This window comes from Oryx dammah, unplaced genomic scaffold (genome assembly GCF_014754425.2).
Source record: "Oryx dammah isolate SB20612 unplaced genomic scaffold, SCBI_Odam_1.1 HiC_scaffold_28, whole genome shotgun sequence".
In the NCBI taxonomy this organism is placed as follows: Eukaryota; Metazoa; Chordata; class Mammalia; order Artiodactyla; family Bovidae; genus Oryx; species Oryx dammah.
Genome location: NW_024070212.1, coordinates 77,181,970 through 77,198,155, shown reverse-complemented (window position 1 = coordinate 77,198,155; position 16,186 = coordinate 77,181,970).

The window sequence follows — 16,186 nt, the reverse complement described above, 5'->3', positions numbered from 1 at the left end:
GCTGTTTTATGTTGTTTATGTGTCTACTTAGGAATGGAATTAGATGATAATTTTTTAACTTACTGAAGAACCTCTTTTTCTTTTTAAAGTGAGACTTTAAGCTTCCTGTTCTCTGGTTTGCCTATTGTTTGTTGGATTATGAAAGGTTGTCAGTACGTGATTCCCACTTCTTTAGAGCGTTAGCAATAACAGTGACCAAAATCTTATAAATAAATTTTTAGGAAATGTATAAATCTACAGAGGGATTTCTGCAGCCCTCAAGCTAGCATTTTGTATCATTCCTTGTTTGCAAGGTGTTGTGCAAATGGGGTCCTGGATCTCTGCTTCCAAGTTGGTCTCTATACCATACCCTGGGTTAAGGACATCCAGGCCTTGAGCTGGTTAAACCCTGGCTGTTGCTAGTGTTGGCCAGGTGGAAATATACTCTCATATTTTGATTTTTTTCAGAAGAGGCTAGAAATATAGATCTTATATAATATTCTAGTTTTTAAATTTGGCAACGTATTCATACAAATAAGTAAATAACCCAACCAATGAACCAACTAATGAACCAACCGACAAACCAGCGTGAACCAAACAAAACGAGACTGGGAGTTAGATTTGGCTAGAAGTGTTGTGTGTCTGCTCAGTCATATCTGACTCTGCAACCCTATGGACTGTAGCTAGCCAGACTCCTCTGTCCATGAGGTTTTCCAGGCAAGAATACTGTAATGGAGTGCCATTTCCTTCTCCAGGGGATCTTCTCAATCCAGGGATCAAACCTGCATCTCCTGCATTGGCAGGTGGATTCTTTACCACTACACCATTTGATTTGATTTGGCTAACAGGCCATTGATTTACTACTTTTGCTCTGATTTTCTTTATGGCTACACCATTACTCAGGGCATTATAATAACAATAAAGCCAATAATAGCTAGTGCATTCATTCCAAATACTACATTCCAGGTACAAGTCCAAGCATTTGACACATGTCAACTTAATTCTCATGACAATTCATCAAGGTAGGTGTAGTTTATCATTATTTCTGAAGAATACTTCTCAGAATACTTCAGTTAGTTATTTATGAATTTAATTTCCTTTATATACTATAGGCAACTTGTGGGCAGGGACCATTCTTTATTTATACTTATGACCCCAGAACTGAGTCCAGTACCAAGTGTATGTAGATATTCTCTAAATTTCAGTTAAGTGAATGAATGAATTGTATCTGTCTCCAAGAATTGTATAATTCTTTTCTGCTCTGAAATAGTAGAATCAGTCACCAACATTTAAGGGTTTCTGTGTGCTTAGGGAATTGTCAGCCACATACCAGAGCTTTTAGGTTTTTAATAAAGCCCATACTATGAAGTTTCCGGATCTCTAGAAAAACTTTCTGATTCTAATCCTACCTCTGTTAGTTATAATTTGTGTGCTCTTGATCAAATCACATGCCTCTATGTACCTCATTTTAATTATCATCAGAATAGTGATAATGATGTAATGATAATCATGTCCTCATGGTTACCATATTCTCTCTCTTAATCTAAGCAATTTGTAGGAATGATATCCCTTAATGATATCTAGCTCCTGGACTTTGTGAGGATTAAATAAGTTAATTCATGTAAGGATTTCTACTTTGCTTAGCACACAGTGAGCATTCAGCAGAGTTGGCTATTATTTTTATGTCCATTTTACCAAAGAGGAAATTTAGTAGTAGATTGAGTAAACTGTCTAAGGTTACATGACTAGCAAACTGCACGATTTGGATTCAGATCACTGCCTACCTGGATTAAAGATTCTTTCCTTAACCACCATGCTGTACTGCCCAACTATCAGAATATTCCTTGCCTTTCCTCATTTCTCTGTAGCATCTATATTTAGTCCCTAGAAGTGTGGCCAAAATAAGCTCTCTCTCCCTTCTCTGACCTTTGTTATTTATTGGGCAATTCATTTTGTACAAAACTGTGACATTTCCCTCTATCATTATATTAGTCTGTATTTTAAATCTTACAGACTTTAGCTCTTGTCTTTCTTTTCTATGACACAGCCTAGCACAGTACACAGTGCATGAGGGGTTGAACCACTTTGTAACTTTTCAAAAGAATTCCTATACTCTTGAGGTGTGGGTCACTTACAGCTTTGGAGATAGTGGACAGTAGCAAAAGGAAAGCAGCATCACCCATGATTTCACTTACTCTTGCTTACCCTTGCAAGAAGTGTTTTTGGTTTTAGAGCCTCTACTAGGTGCTATAAGAGACTCATTCCCTGTCTCTGAGGAGCTTGGCCACAGGTATATTCAGATCAGAATGATGATCAAAAGTGTGATGAATTTTGTAACCAGGTAGCCTACACATCTTTCTCATATACTGCATATTGCTTCACCTCAAATAGAATGAAAAATTAAAATGTGTGCTTGGAGCATTCTTTCATTGTCTCTGAGTTGTCTGTATCTCTCAGCCTCTGTCTTCTTTTGGTCTTGGTCATTCCCATTTCCATTTAAAACTTTCTTAGTGGACTGGGGGTGTTGGGAAGATCCCCTGGAGAAGGAAATGGTAACCCACTCCAGTATTCTTGCCTGGTGAATCCCATGGACTCCCATGGAATCCCATATGCCTGGTAGGCTACAGTCCACGGGGTCACAAAGAGTTGGACACGACTGAGCGACTTCACTTGCTTACTTACTATCTTCCCTGGTGGCTCAGAGGTTAAAGTGTCTGCCTCCAATGCAGGAGACCCGGGTTTGATCCCTGGGTTGGGAAGATCCCCTGGAGAAGGAAATGGTAACCCACTCCAGTATTCTTGCCTGGCAAATCCCATGGACTGAGATGCCTGGTAGGCTACAGTCCACGGGGTCGCAAAGAGTCGGAGATGACTGAGCAACTTCACTTACTTAGTCGACTTGGGTGTGGACAGCTATTATTTCTGGTTAAAATATCACTTTTCTTTTTTTGGTTAAAAACTCCTGCTGATTGGATCATGGTTGGATAGGTGACCCTGTTGATGACAGGAGCTTGACAATTTTGACCTTTGATCTTAGTTGTTTTATATACCAGGTAGCCTATAGGTTCCGTGTGAAATATGTCATGTAAACCTGCTGGAGCTCTAAATTCCCCATGGGTATTCTGCAGGGTAGTTAATCAAGTGTATTATACATAGTTTTTGTACTGAACCTATAAAGCCACGTGTGATACAGCTCAACAAATGACAGTGAATTAAAAAAGAAAACTCCAGACTGCACAAACTGATTAAGAGAATGGAGAGGATTATTTAGAGAAAAGATTAGAGGAGCTAATTACACACAGCTTGACTGAACAGAAACTAAAGGGGGAGTTAATGACTCTTTCATATTGTTTGAAGATGCTGAATGTTGAGGAGGAAAAAATATTTTATGTAATACAATGAAATGTTATTAAGAGCAATGAGGCAGAATTGAGAATGAGAATATTTAAATGAAGTACATGTGAACTCTATTAAAGATAAAATTTATTAAATTATGAGGTAGTCTTTCCAATTATAAGACAGAAGCATCTCCTTGAAGAAATAAAAATAAGCATTTAAAATGGGCTAAAGTTTCTTAAAAATAATTTTAATATTTGTCAAGCAATTTAAATGACATGCTATTTTTTCATATTTATTATTCTTCAGTTTGAGCAATCCTTTTGTTCCAACAAAGACCCATTCTGCCCCACATATTTCTACAATGTGTGTCCTATAAATTCCTAGGTCTTTAACCATGCAAGAGAGGTCCAGTGTCGCAATATTGTAACAGTTGCTTTTTAGGATTTTGTTTCATCTTGTGTGCTAAGTTGCTTCAGTTGTGTCTGACTCTTTGCGACCTCATGGACTGTAGCCCTCCAAGCTTCTCTACATCTGTGGTATTCTCCAGGCAAGAATACTGGTGCCATCCCCTCCTCCAAGGGATCTTCCTGACCCAGGATCAAACCCTTGTCTCTTAAGCCTCCTGTATTGGCAGGCAGGTTCTTTACCGCTAGCGCCACCTGGCTAGCAGTGGTGCCTCAGTAAAGAATCCGCCTGCAATGCAGAAACCCTGCATTTCATTCCCGGGTCAGGAAGATTCCCTAGAGAAGGAAATGGCAACCCACTCCAATATTCTTGCTTGGGAAATCCCATAGACAGGGGAGCCTAGTGGACTGTAGTCCACGGGGTCGCAGTCAGATAGGACTTAGCGACTAAACAACAAATCAGTCATGGTATGAAACAAAATACACTGATTAATGAATACTAAATTAAAAAAAAAATGTTCCATTGGTATGGTCCTAAAAGTAATGGTCCTAAGAGCTATTGACAAGGGTATGACATTTAGATATTTCTATGCCATTGTGTTTTCCTTTTCCAAGGGAGAAAGTTATTCCAGATCACACAGGAAAATTGTGACAAATTGTTACTAACAAGCCCCCTAAACCATCATGAAAGGACAAATGGAACATATCTGTATTGTAAGTTCTTAAAAACTGAATAAACAAAATGAACTTAAGTAAATACTATGACAAAACCTCCTTCAAAAAGGTTTTGAAGGACCCTTGACAAAACCTGCCTGCGAATACAGGAGAGTTAAGTGATGTGGGTTCGATCCCTGGGTTGGAAAGATCCCTTGGCATAGGAAATTACAACCCACTCCAGTATTCTTGCCTGGAGAGAGAAGACAAGAACCCCATGGACAGAGAAGCCTGGTGGGCTATAGTCCATGGGGTCACACTGCCGCATCAGTGCCCCCGACCCTGCGGCAGGTCACTGCTGACCCACGCATCTGCTGTAGACTCCTAGACACTCACAGGCAAGTCTGGGTCAGTGTCTTGCGGGGTCACAGCTCCTTTCTCCTGAGTCCTGTTGCACACAAGGTTTAGTTTGTACTATGTTCAAGCTGGATTTAGAAAAGGCAGAGGAACCAGAGATTAAACTGCCAACATCTGTTGGATCATCAAAAAAGCAAGAGAATACCAGAAAAACATCTATTTCTGCTTTATTGATTATGCCAAAGCCTTTTCCTGTGTTCATTCCAGTTCACTCGCTCAGTTGTGTCCAACTCTTTGCCACCCCATGAATCGCAGCACACCAGGCCTCCCTGTCCATCACCAGCTCCTGGAGTTTACCCAAACTCATGTCCATCGAGTCAGTGATGCCAGCCAGCCATCTCATCCTCTGTCGTCCCCTTCTCCTCCTGCCCCCAATCCCTCCCAGTATCAGGGTCTTTTCCAATGAGTCACTCTTCACAACAGGTGGCCAAAGTTTTGGAGTTTCAGCTTCAACATCAGTCCTTCCAATGAACAACCAGAACTGATCTCCTTTAGGATGGACTGATTGGATCTCCTTGCAGTCCAAGGGACTCTCAAGAATCTTCTCCAACACCACAGTTCAAAAACATCAATTCTTTGGCACTCAGCTTTCTTCACAGTCCAATTCTTCTTCCATACATGACCACTGGAAAAACCGTAGCCTTGACCAGATGGACCTTTGTTGGCAAAGTAATGTCTCTGCTTTTGAATATGCTGTTTAGGTTGGTCATAACTTTTTTCCCAAGGAGTAAGCGTCTTTTAATTTCATGGCTGCAGTCACCATCTGCAGTGATTTTGGAGCCCCCCAAAATAAAGTCTGACACTGTTTCCACTGTTTCCCCATCTATTTGCCATGAAGTGATGGGACCAGATGCCATGATCTTAGTTTTCTGAATGTTGAGCTTTAAGAAAGTTTTCCTCAGCGATCAATGCAAGGAAAAAGAGGAAAACAACAGAATGGGAAAGACTAGAGATCTCTTCAAGAAAGTTAGTGATACAAAGGGAAGATTTACTGTGTAGATCACAACAAATTGTGGAAAATTCTTCACGAGATGGGAATACCAGACCACTTACCTGCCTCTTGAGAAATCTGTATGCAGATCAGGAAGCAACAGTTAGGAACTGGACATGGAACAACAGATTGGTTCCAAATCAGGAAACGAGTATATGAAGGCTGTATATTGTCACCCTGCTTATTTAACTTCTGTGCAGAGCACATCATGCGAAATGCTGGGCTGGATGAAGCACAAGCTGGAATCAAGATTGCTGGGAGAAATATCAATAACCTCAGATATGCAGATGACACCACACGTATGGCAGAAAGTGAAGAAGTACTAAAGAGCCTATTGATGAAAGTGAAAGAGGAGAGTGAAAAAGCTGGCTTAAAACTCAACATTAAAAAAACTAAGACCATGGCATCCAGTCCCATCACTTTATGGCAAGGAAATGGAAAAACAGTGAAAACCGTGACAGACCTTATTTTTTTTTTGGCTCCAAAATCACTGCAAATGGTGAATGTAGCCATGAAATTAAAAGACACTTGCTCCTTAGAAGAAATGCTATGACCAACCTAGACAGCTTATTAAAAAGCAGAGACATTACTTTGCTGACGAATGTCCATATAGACAAAGTTTTGGTTTTTCCATTAGTCATGTATGGATGTGAGGGTTGGACCATAAAGAAAGCTGAGTGCTGAAGAACTGATGTTTTAGAACTGTGGTGTTGGGGAAGACTCTTGACAGTTCCTTGGACTGCGAGGAGATCAAACCAGTCAATCCTAAAGGAAATCAGTCCTGAATATTCATTGGAAGGACTGATGCTGAAGCTGAAGCTCCAATACTTTCACCAGCTGATGCGATGAGCTGACTCATTGTAAAAGACCCTGATGCTAGGAAAGATTGAAGGCAGGAGAAGGGTACGACAGAGGATGAGATGGTTGGATTGTATCACTGACTCAATGGACATGAGTTTGAGCAAACTCTGGGAATTGGTGACAGACAAGGAAGCCCAGCATGCTGCAGTCCATGGGGTCACAAAGAGTTGGACAAGACTGGGTGACTGAACTGACGCTGATGAAAAAATCAACCGGTTAAAGAATTTTGTCATCTTTTTAGTCTTTGAGAAGATGAGAAGATAGTGGCTTACGTAAATCTTACATAAATAAGATTATGGTATTGAGAAAAAAACGGGGGTGGGAGGAGGTTTGATTCTTGATTACCTGAGTAAAATTCAAAAAGTAATCATCGTAAATATTGGCAAAGAGTTTGGTGTTTGGTTTTTATTGCTGAGGTAGCCTGAACTCAAAGGAAAAATAATAAGAAGTCTAGTCTAGGATGAGAAACACAGAAAATAAAGTGAGTCTTCACCAAAGTGCCCCCAAGTGCTAACAAAGAGGCTTCCTTTGCAAGGCAACGTGGAGGCGGCCCCTGTGTGCATTACTGGCAGATTCTCTCCAGTTTTCTTATCCCTTATGAGAATGTTGTTAATGTTTAGTGAGAAAGAGGTCTTTCACGTTACATTTGGTTTTTAGTGCAGATCTTCTGAACCTTCCTCTGCTTTTTCCTCATGGTCTTCCTGATTCATTGTTATTGAATATCACAGGGTTTTCTATTTGATCTTTCCCCCACGTGAGGAAATTCTATTTCAATCTATTGTTTTTCTTCATAACAATTGTTGTGCAGTCTTCAAATGGCAGAGCTTCTAACACTGCTGTTGTTGTTGTTCAGTCACTCAATTGTGTCCAAGTCTTTGCAACGCCATGGATTGCAGCATGCCAAGCTTCCCTGTCCTTCTCTATCTCCTGCAGTTTGCTCAAACTCATGTCCATTGAGTTGGTGAGGTCATCCACCCATCTCATCCTCTGTCACCCCTTTCTCGTTTTGCCATCAATCTTTCCCACCATCAGGGTCTTTTCCAATGAGTCAGCTCTTCACATCAGGTGGCCAAAGTATTGGAGTTTCAGCTTCAGCATCACTCCTTCCAATGAATATTCAGGGTTGATTTCCTTTAGGATTGCCTGGTTCGATCTTGCAGTCCAGAAGCTCTTTATCCGAGCTATTTTTGTGGCCTACATTTTTTTTTCATAAAATTTCAACAAAGTTCTGTTTAGAAAATGTTAAAGTCATATTAAAAATAGAACTCATCGAAATATATATACTAATCATCATCTATGTGTACTAATTTCTAAGGTAGAGTAAATAGTATGTGATACATACGTCAGGAATAAAGAGAATTCTGTCTATGGAATTAGCAGTTCTATGATGTTGATGATTCAAAAGGAAACTACATTTTTTGGTAGAGATCTTGGAGTAGTGCGGAGTGTTCTGCCTATGATGGTTGCATTGAAAGGATCTGTGTTTCTACTCTCCTGTTGCTTAACCTTGAATTAGTCACCTCTTTGAGCCTCGATTTCCACATTGATAAAAGATGGTTAATAAAACCTGTCTTTCTAAAAGTTATTAGATGTTTATTTCTGCCACTTAATCATGTAAGCATCTGCCAGTGAATTACTTAACATCAGTGCAAATCTTAATCTTCTAATCTGTAAACTAGAGATAACATTATGCTTACTTCATAGAGCTCTGAGGATTTAATGAGCTAATATATGTAAGTACTTAGAATAATGTCTGGCACAAACTAAATATTAGAGAAGTATTTATTATTGCATTACAAATTGTTTTTATAAAATTTATGGGAGAAATTATAGTGACTGAGGAACTGGATTTTGAGTGTAGAAACTAAGATTGTGTCACATAAACTCAGTATCTTACTTTTAAGCTCTGTCTTAGAAGAGTTACTTAACCTCATGAAGCCCAACTTTTATCACTTGCAAAATGGGGGTGACAATTACAGCCAATATCTACCAGATGCATCTGCAGTATTTTAAGAGTTTGTGTCATAAAAAAAAAAAAAAGTTTGTGTCATTATCTCACTTAATTATCCCTACAATTGCTTAAGCTAATCTTATTAATAGACCCATTTTACATGAGAAGACTGAAGTATAAAATAGTTAAATAGCTACATAGAGTAGCTAATAAATGATAATGATTGGATTTGAATCCAAGTACTTGAAAGCCTGGAGTCCTTGACCATGTTATTATACTGCCGCCAAAGATGATAATACTATAATACCTCTTAGTATTATTGTGAGAATTAAATTAATGAATCCATGTAAAGGGTTTAGTCTAAAGCCTGACACATGAAAAATGCTCAGTAAATGATAGCTCTCATTGAGGAACATGAACATTATATTGAATTGGTCAAAAAGTTTGTTCCCTGTTTTCTATAACATCTTGCAGAAAAACGCAAACAAAACTTTTGGTCAACCAAATAATGTGGTGTGTAAGTCTTAAGGCTATGGCACATGGAAACAATGTTCATCAGTAGTCAGAGACATAACTGTGTTAACAGATTTGAGCCTCAGTCTCTTCTTGCTAACTGTAACCTTGGTCAACTTACTCAGTTGTTGTTTTTTTTTTTTCCTCATCCCTCTATTAGACAGGGGAAAAAAACCTATGCATACCATATATTCACCTATTGTCTCATCTCCAGCATCCCTCCTGCCCCTTACCCTTTTATTTTACCATTATGCAATACTGAAGGTGGAACTCAGTGGACCACATTTCTCAGACTCATTGATTAGCATTCTGAGCACCAACTGTGTAGACTTTTCCTCTGAATCTGTAAGTTCTGTTAACCCAACATCTTACCTTTTTCTCCAGCCTGAGGACTTCTTGCACTTACTAATACCTGCTGTACCTCTGCATACTTATTTCTCTTTCAATCACCTAATACCTGTGCTAAATTCCCTAGTTTTGGGATATCTACCTGGTCTTCATTTTAATGACAGGGGCCATACAAAATAAACACTCCTAGGGTTCCTGTGAAAATTAACTAGAATAATATTGCAAAAATTACTTACTTTAGAGCCTGGCATAAAGCAAACATTCAAGAAGTGATAATCTCTAGCATTATCTGGAGATAGAATTGGCAGAACTTGTCTATTTCTAGATTGGTTCAGGCCCTGTAAGCAGTGTGAGCCATACTGTTCCATACTTTAATGATGAGGAGCCAGATCCTGAGTAACCAGAATGAACACCAAGGTTGTGGATGGGAGACCTGAGAGTTGAGTGTATTGCTCTTGGCCAGTTGGTGTTGCAAAGGTTTGCCCTGAGGGACTGGTGATATATATTAAGCCTGTCCTCTTTAGTAGAAACTCAATAATGTATATGGAGAAGTGTACACTTTAGAAATGTTCCTGACATATTTGTTGTTCAGTTGCTCACTCATGTCCAACTCTTTGCAACTCCCATGGACTTCAGTACTACCTGACATATATTGAGGACCTATTCACTGTCAGAGAAACAGATTTGGGACAATCTAGATCATCAGTAGGCAATGGCACCCTACTCCAGTACTCTTGCCTGGAAAATCTCACGGACAGAGGAGCCTGGTAGGCTGCAGTCCATGGGGTCGCAAAGAGTCAGACACGACTGAGCGACTTTACTTTCACTTTTCAGTTTCATGCATTGGTGAAGGAAATGGCAACCCACTCCAGTGTTCTTGCCTGGAGAATCCCAGGGATGGGAGAACCTGGTGGGCTGCCGTCTATGGGGTCGCACAGAGTCGGACACGACTGAAGCGACTTAGCAGCAGCAGATCATCAGCCTAGTGTTGAAAGTGTTAGTTGCTCAGTCATGTCCGGCGCTTTGCATCCTCATAGACCGTAGCCCACCAGGCTCCTCTGTCCATGGAATTCTTCAGGCAAGAATACTGGAGTGGGTAGCCATTTCCTACTCCAGGGGATCTTCCCGACCCAGAGATCGAACCCACGTCTCCTGCATTGCAGGCAGATTCTTTACCATCTGAACCACCAGAGGAGACATGTACCTGACATTCAGTTCAGTTCAGTAGCTCAGTCGAGTCCGACTCTTTGTGACCCCATGGACTGCAGCACGCCAGGCCTCCCTGTCCATCGCCCACTCCCGGAGTTTACTCAGACTCATGTCTATTGAGTCGATGATGCCATCCAACCATCTCATCCTCTGTCGTCCCCTTCTCCTCCCACTTTCAATCTTTCCCAGCATCAGGGTCTTTTCAAATGAGTCAATTCTTCGCATCAGGTGGCCAAAGTATTGGAATTTCAGCTTTAGCATCAGTCCTTCCAATGAATATTGAGGACTGATTTCCTTTAGGATGGACCTGACACATAGTGAGGATCTATTCTCTGTTAGAGAACAAGATTTGGAGAAATTAAATCATCAACCTAGGGCCTCATCAATTCTTTTTTTTTCGGGGGGGGGGGTCATTGATTCTTCCCCACCAGTTTCTATAGCTTGCACAGTGAATGCATAAATAACTGATATTCATAAATATGTCCCTGAGTCATGGTCTAGAGTAATGGTTCACAATCCTGGTTTTACATTATAATCATCTGAGGCACTTAAAATAAAAAAGAAAGCCTGATGTTCTTGGCCTAAGCTTCAGAGATTCTAATTTAATTCATGTGAGGGAGGGCAGAAAATGGATATGTTTTTAAAAGTTCTCCAGTTGATTCTAAGATGCAACCAAATCTGTGATTTAAAGATGAATTATATATTTCACATACCATTATTAACGTGGTAAAAGACCATAGTCACTTCAGTCATGTCCAACTCTTTGTGACCATGTAAACTCTAGCCCACCAGGCTTCTCTGTCCGTGATATTCTCCAGGCAAGAATATTGGAGTGGGTTGCCATGCCCTCTTCCAGGGGATCTTCCCAATCCAGGAATTGAACCCATGTCTCTTGTGTCTTCTGCATTGCAGGTGAATTCTTTACCCACTGAGCCAGCTGGGAAACCCAGAAAACCGTATAGTTTGTATTTTAAAATATTTCCATTGTAAAATTTCTTTATTTGAGGAAAGGACGGGCTTTCTCTTAGCTTTCTGGGAAACTGAGTAATGTTCATTGTCTTAGATTCTCCTCCATAACTGTTTCCTCTGTGTACATTTGGTCTGTTGCTGCTCTTTTTACAACATAGAGATATCTAGAATACTTCATAGAACTAGTTCTAGTTTAGTAACTCAATAATTCTTAAAAAAATTTTTTTTTGGATTGAGGTATAGTTGATTTACAACACTACTACTTTTAGGCATACAACATGGTGATTCAAATTTTTATAATTTTACTCATTTAAAATTATAAAATATTGTCTATATTCCCTTGCTGTAGAGTATATTCTTGAAATTTATTTTATACGTAGTAATTTGTACTTCTTAATCCCCTACCCATAGTTTGGCCCTCCCCCTTCTCCCTCCCCACTGTTTACCACTAGTTTCTTCTCTGTATCCGTGAGTCTTTCTGTTTTCTTATATTCACTAGTTTGTTTTATTTCTTAGATTCCACATATAAGTGATAGCATACAGTATTTTTATTTTTCAATATGACCTGTTTCACTAGGCATAATACCTCCAGATACATCCATGTTGTTGCAAATGTCAAAATGTCCTTTTTTTTTTCTGGCTCAATAGTATTCCATTGTATATAAATATACCACCTCCTCTTTTTCCATTCTTCTGTTGATGGACATTTATGTTCTATATCTGGGCTATAGTAAATAATACTGCTATGAACATTGGTGTGAATATGTTTTTTTGAATTATTGTTTTCATTTTCTTAGGATATATACCCAGGAGTGGAATTGCTGGTTCATATGGTAGTTATATTTTTAGTTTGTTGAGGAAGCTCCATACTGTTTTCCACAGTGGCTGAACCAATTCATATTTCCACCAATAATATACAAAGGTTCCCTTTTCTCCACATATTTACCATCATTACTTGTAGTCATTTTGATAATAGCCTTTGTGACAGGTGTGAGGTGATATCTCATCGTGGTTTTGATTTGCATTTCTCTGGTAATTAGTGATGTTGAGCATCTTTTCATGTTCCTGTTGGCCATCTTTGTGTCTTCCTTGGGAAAAGGCCTATTCAGATTTTCTGCCCTTTGTATAACCAGGTTGGTTGTTTTTTGATATTGAGCAACCCACTCCAGTATTCTTATTGTATGAGATGTTTATATATTTTTTACATTAACCCCTTTTGATAATATCATTTACAAATATTTTTCTGCATTTCAGCATGCTGTCCTTAAATTTTATCAGTGGTTTCCTTTGCTGCAACTCAGTAATTTTGAATGCAATTGAAATTCTTTACTACGGAAAAATTCTATATGGGAATGAAAAGGGCAATGTGTGTTTAACTACAGGTACTCTAGATGTGTGTGCTAAAATGGCATGTGTTCACTTCACAAGTCATCTATTTTAAAGTATTATCAGATGCCTGGAAAGAGGGATTTTTCCAAGGTATTTTCTAAAATACTTTTGAAATAGGCTATTGCAATTTATATAATCTTATAACAGAGAAACACAATTGGAAGTGTATTCTCAGAAAGACGTAAGAAAATAAAATCAGAGGTGCTTTGGACAAAGAAATATGGTAGTATTCATTCTCACTTTCCAAATCGTAACTGTTATTAATCAATATCTTCCTTGCATGCTCGATCAACCGCAGTTTTGTAGTTTATCTTTTACTGTTGTCTTTTGGCTTATTTTTCTTGTCACATGTACTTTCTTCTACTTATTTTTCCTATCCTTGAGAACATGGAAGCACCTTTTTCTTTCTACGGACCTTACTTACCCACAGTAGGAGATCAACATATGTGAATATCTACCTGTGGAACTGATATGAAGAATAAATATTTATGAAGTGCAAGTTGTACCACAGTTAACTGGCTTCCATTTCTTCTGCCTTTCTTTTGATGGCTTTATTTTTCCAAGGCCCACTCCCACTTTTCTGAATAAGTGCACAGGCTTTGGCAGTGAAAGGCATAGGTTTGAATCCTGGCTCTGTCATTTTCTAGTTAAGCAACCTTGGGTAAACTGCCTGAATTTGATGTGCTTCATTTTAAATGCAGATAAAACAGTATCTAGTCTACAGGAATTTTGTAAGGATTGGAATAAGATATTTAATGTAAATAAAGGTTTACAAAACGCTCAATAGAAAGTGCTCAGATTTGGTCAACTATAGAGATGGATGGACCCAGAGACCATTATGGAGAAGGCAATGGCACCCCACTCCAGTACTCTTGCCTGGAAAATCCCATGGACAGAGAAGCCTGGTAGGCTGCAGTCCATGGGGTCGCTAAGGGTCAGACACGACTGAGCGACTTCACTTTTACTTTTCACTTTCATGCATTGGAGAGGGAAGTGGCAACCCACTCCAGTGTTCTTGCCTGGAGACTCCCAGGGACGGGGGAGCCTGGTGGGCTGCTGTCTATGGGGTCGCACAGAGTCGGACATGACTGAAGTGACTTAGCAGAGACCATTATACGGATTGAAGTAAGTCAGAAAGACAAAAGCAAATATCATGTATTAATGCATATATGTTGAATCTAGAAAACATGGTATAGATGACCTTATTTGCAAAACAGAATAGAGATGCAGACGTGAGAACAAACCTGCTGCTGCTGCTAAGTCGCTTCAGTCGTGTCCGACTCTGTGTGATCCCATAGATGGCAGCCCACCAGGCTCCCCCGTCCCTAGGATTCTCCAGGCAAGAACACTGGAGTGGGTTGCCACTTCCTTCTCCAATGCATGAAAGTGAAAAGTGAAAGTGAAGTCGCACAGTCGTGTCCAACTCTTCACGACCCGATGGACTGCAGCCCACCAGGCTCCTCCGCCCATGGGATTTTCCAGGCAAGAGCACTGGAGTGGGGTGCCATTGCCTTCTCCGAGAACAAACCTATGGACACTTAAATGGGGAAGGGGAGTAGGGTGGAATGAATTTGGAGATTGGGGTTGATTTATGTACACTATTGATACTTTGTATAAAATAGATAATGATAACATAGGATAGAGCTCATGGAACCCTACTTTGTACTCTGTGATAATCTAAGTGGGAAGGAAACCAAAAAAAGAGGAGATCTATGTATACATATAGCTTATTCACTTTGCTGTGCAGTAGAAACTAACAAATTCTAAAGCAACTATACTCTAATAAAAATTAACTTAAAAAAGATAAAGAAAACATGAAACCTTTTCACCAGTAGCCAAATGGAAGTTCAGCTAATGTACAGTATATAGTAAAAGGTAGATGTTTCCTTCAGTATGTTTTGTTTGTGATGTTTGCCAAATTAACTGGTGTTATCTTAGTGAATTTATTCCATTTTGATAAATAACCTACATCACATTAAAAAAAGTGCTCAGTGCATGGTCACTATTTTTATTTGTGGTAGTCATTGATGTTATTTATTTATTCATTCAATTTATTTTCCATGAATAAAATTCATTCATGAATCTATTATTCATTAATGAAATGTATTTTAAAATATCATGATTATCTTTTATACTTGAAATACCATTCAAGGCACTGCACTGGTGAGGCAGATAGAAATGTTGTTTTCCCTTGCAGAATTCAAGATCTTGTGGGAGATAAAGAGAAACAACTGGCAATTTGTAGGACAATCACTATGATTAGGCTTGACCTTTGACTCATCATCTCCTCTATAGAGTCAGTCACAAAATCCTTTCTAAAGAAAGTAAAGAAATATTTTCTTTAAAGTGTTTCTAAACCTCCCCTTTGTAGTCCTCTGACACCTCCCTTATCCTGTACTTTGTCACTTTCTGCCTATTATCACAACAGCCTTCGCATTAGTGTCCATGCCTATAGTATTTTTCGCTTCACTTTCTTCCTCCTTGACCACGTTAATCCTCTTTAAACACTGCTTTCATCATGTCACTGCCCTGTTCAGTAACTCAAATAGCTCATTTGTTACTCTTCTATCAAGTCCAAAGTTATCTGCTAACTTACCAGACCCACCCACCATTTGTCCCCAGCTCTATGTAATTATGTTTTTCACTTCTCACAGTAGAGCAGTTGCTGTAGGAGGAAGGAATCTGTGTGCCAGAGACACTATATCTCACCTCCAGACTTCTTACCATTCTCGTAGAAATGGCTTCTTTTGAGTGCTTAACATGTGCAAAATATTGTATAGCTCTTTTACAATTTATCTCTAATTCTTGAGAAAATGAGACTCTTAGTAGACATCATTATCCTGATTTACACATCAGGAGAAGGAACTTACCCATGTCAAGCCGGGATCCAGACTCACCTCTGTTTCACCTCAGATTTCTTCTCTGTTCCTTGTGCCTCTACCCCATGCTGTACTCTATATTATACTCCATACTTCCTTTGGTCCAGAACGTCCTCATTCTCGTTCTGTTAATCTAAAACCTTAAATTCTCTCCATGACATAAGTGCAAGGTCAAGTCCTATCTCTTTCAGAAAATGTCTAATTCTTCCTGCCTTTGTTAATGCAAGGCTTCCCTGATAGCTCAGTTGGTAAAGAATCCACCTGCAATGCAGGAAACCCTGGT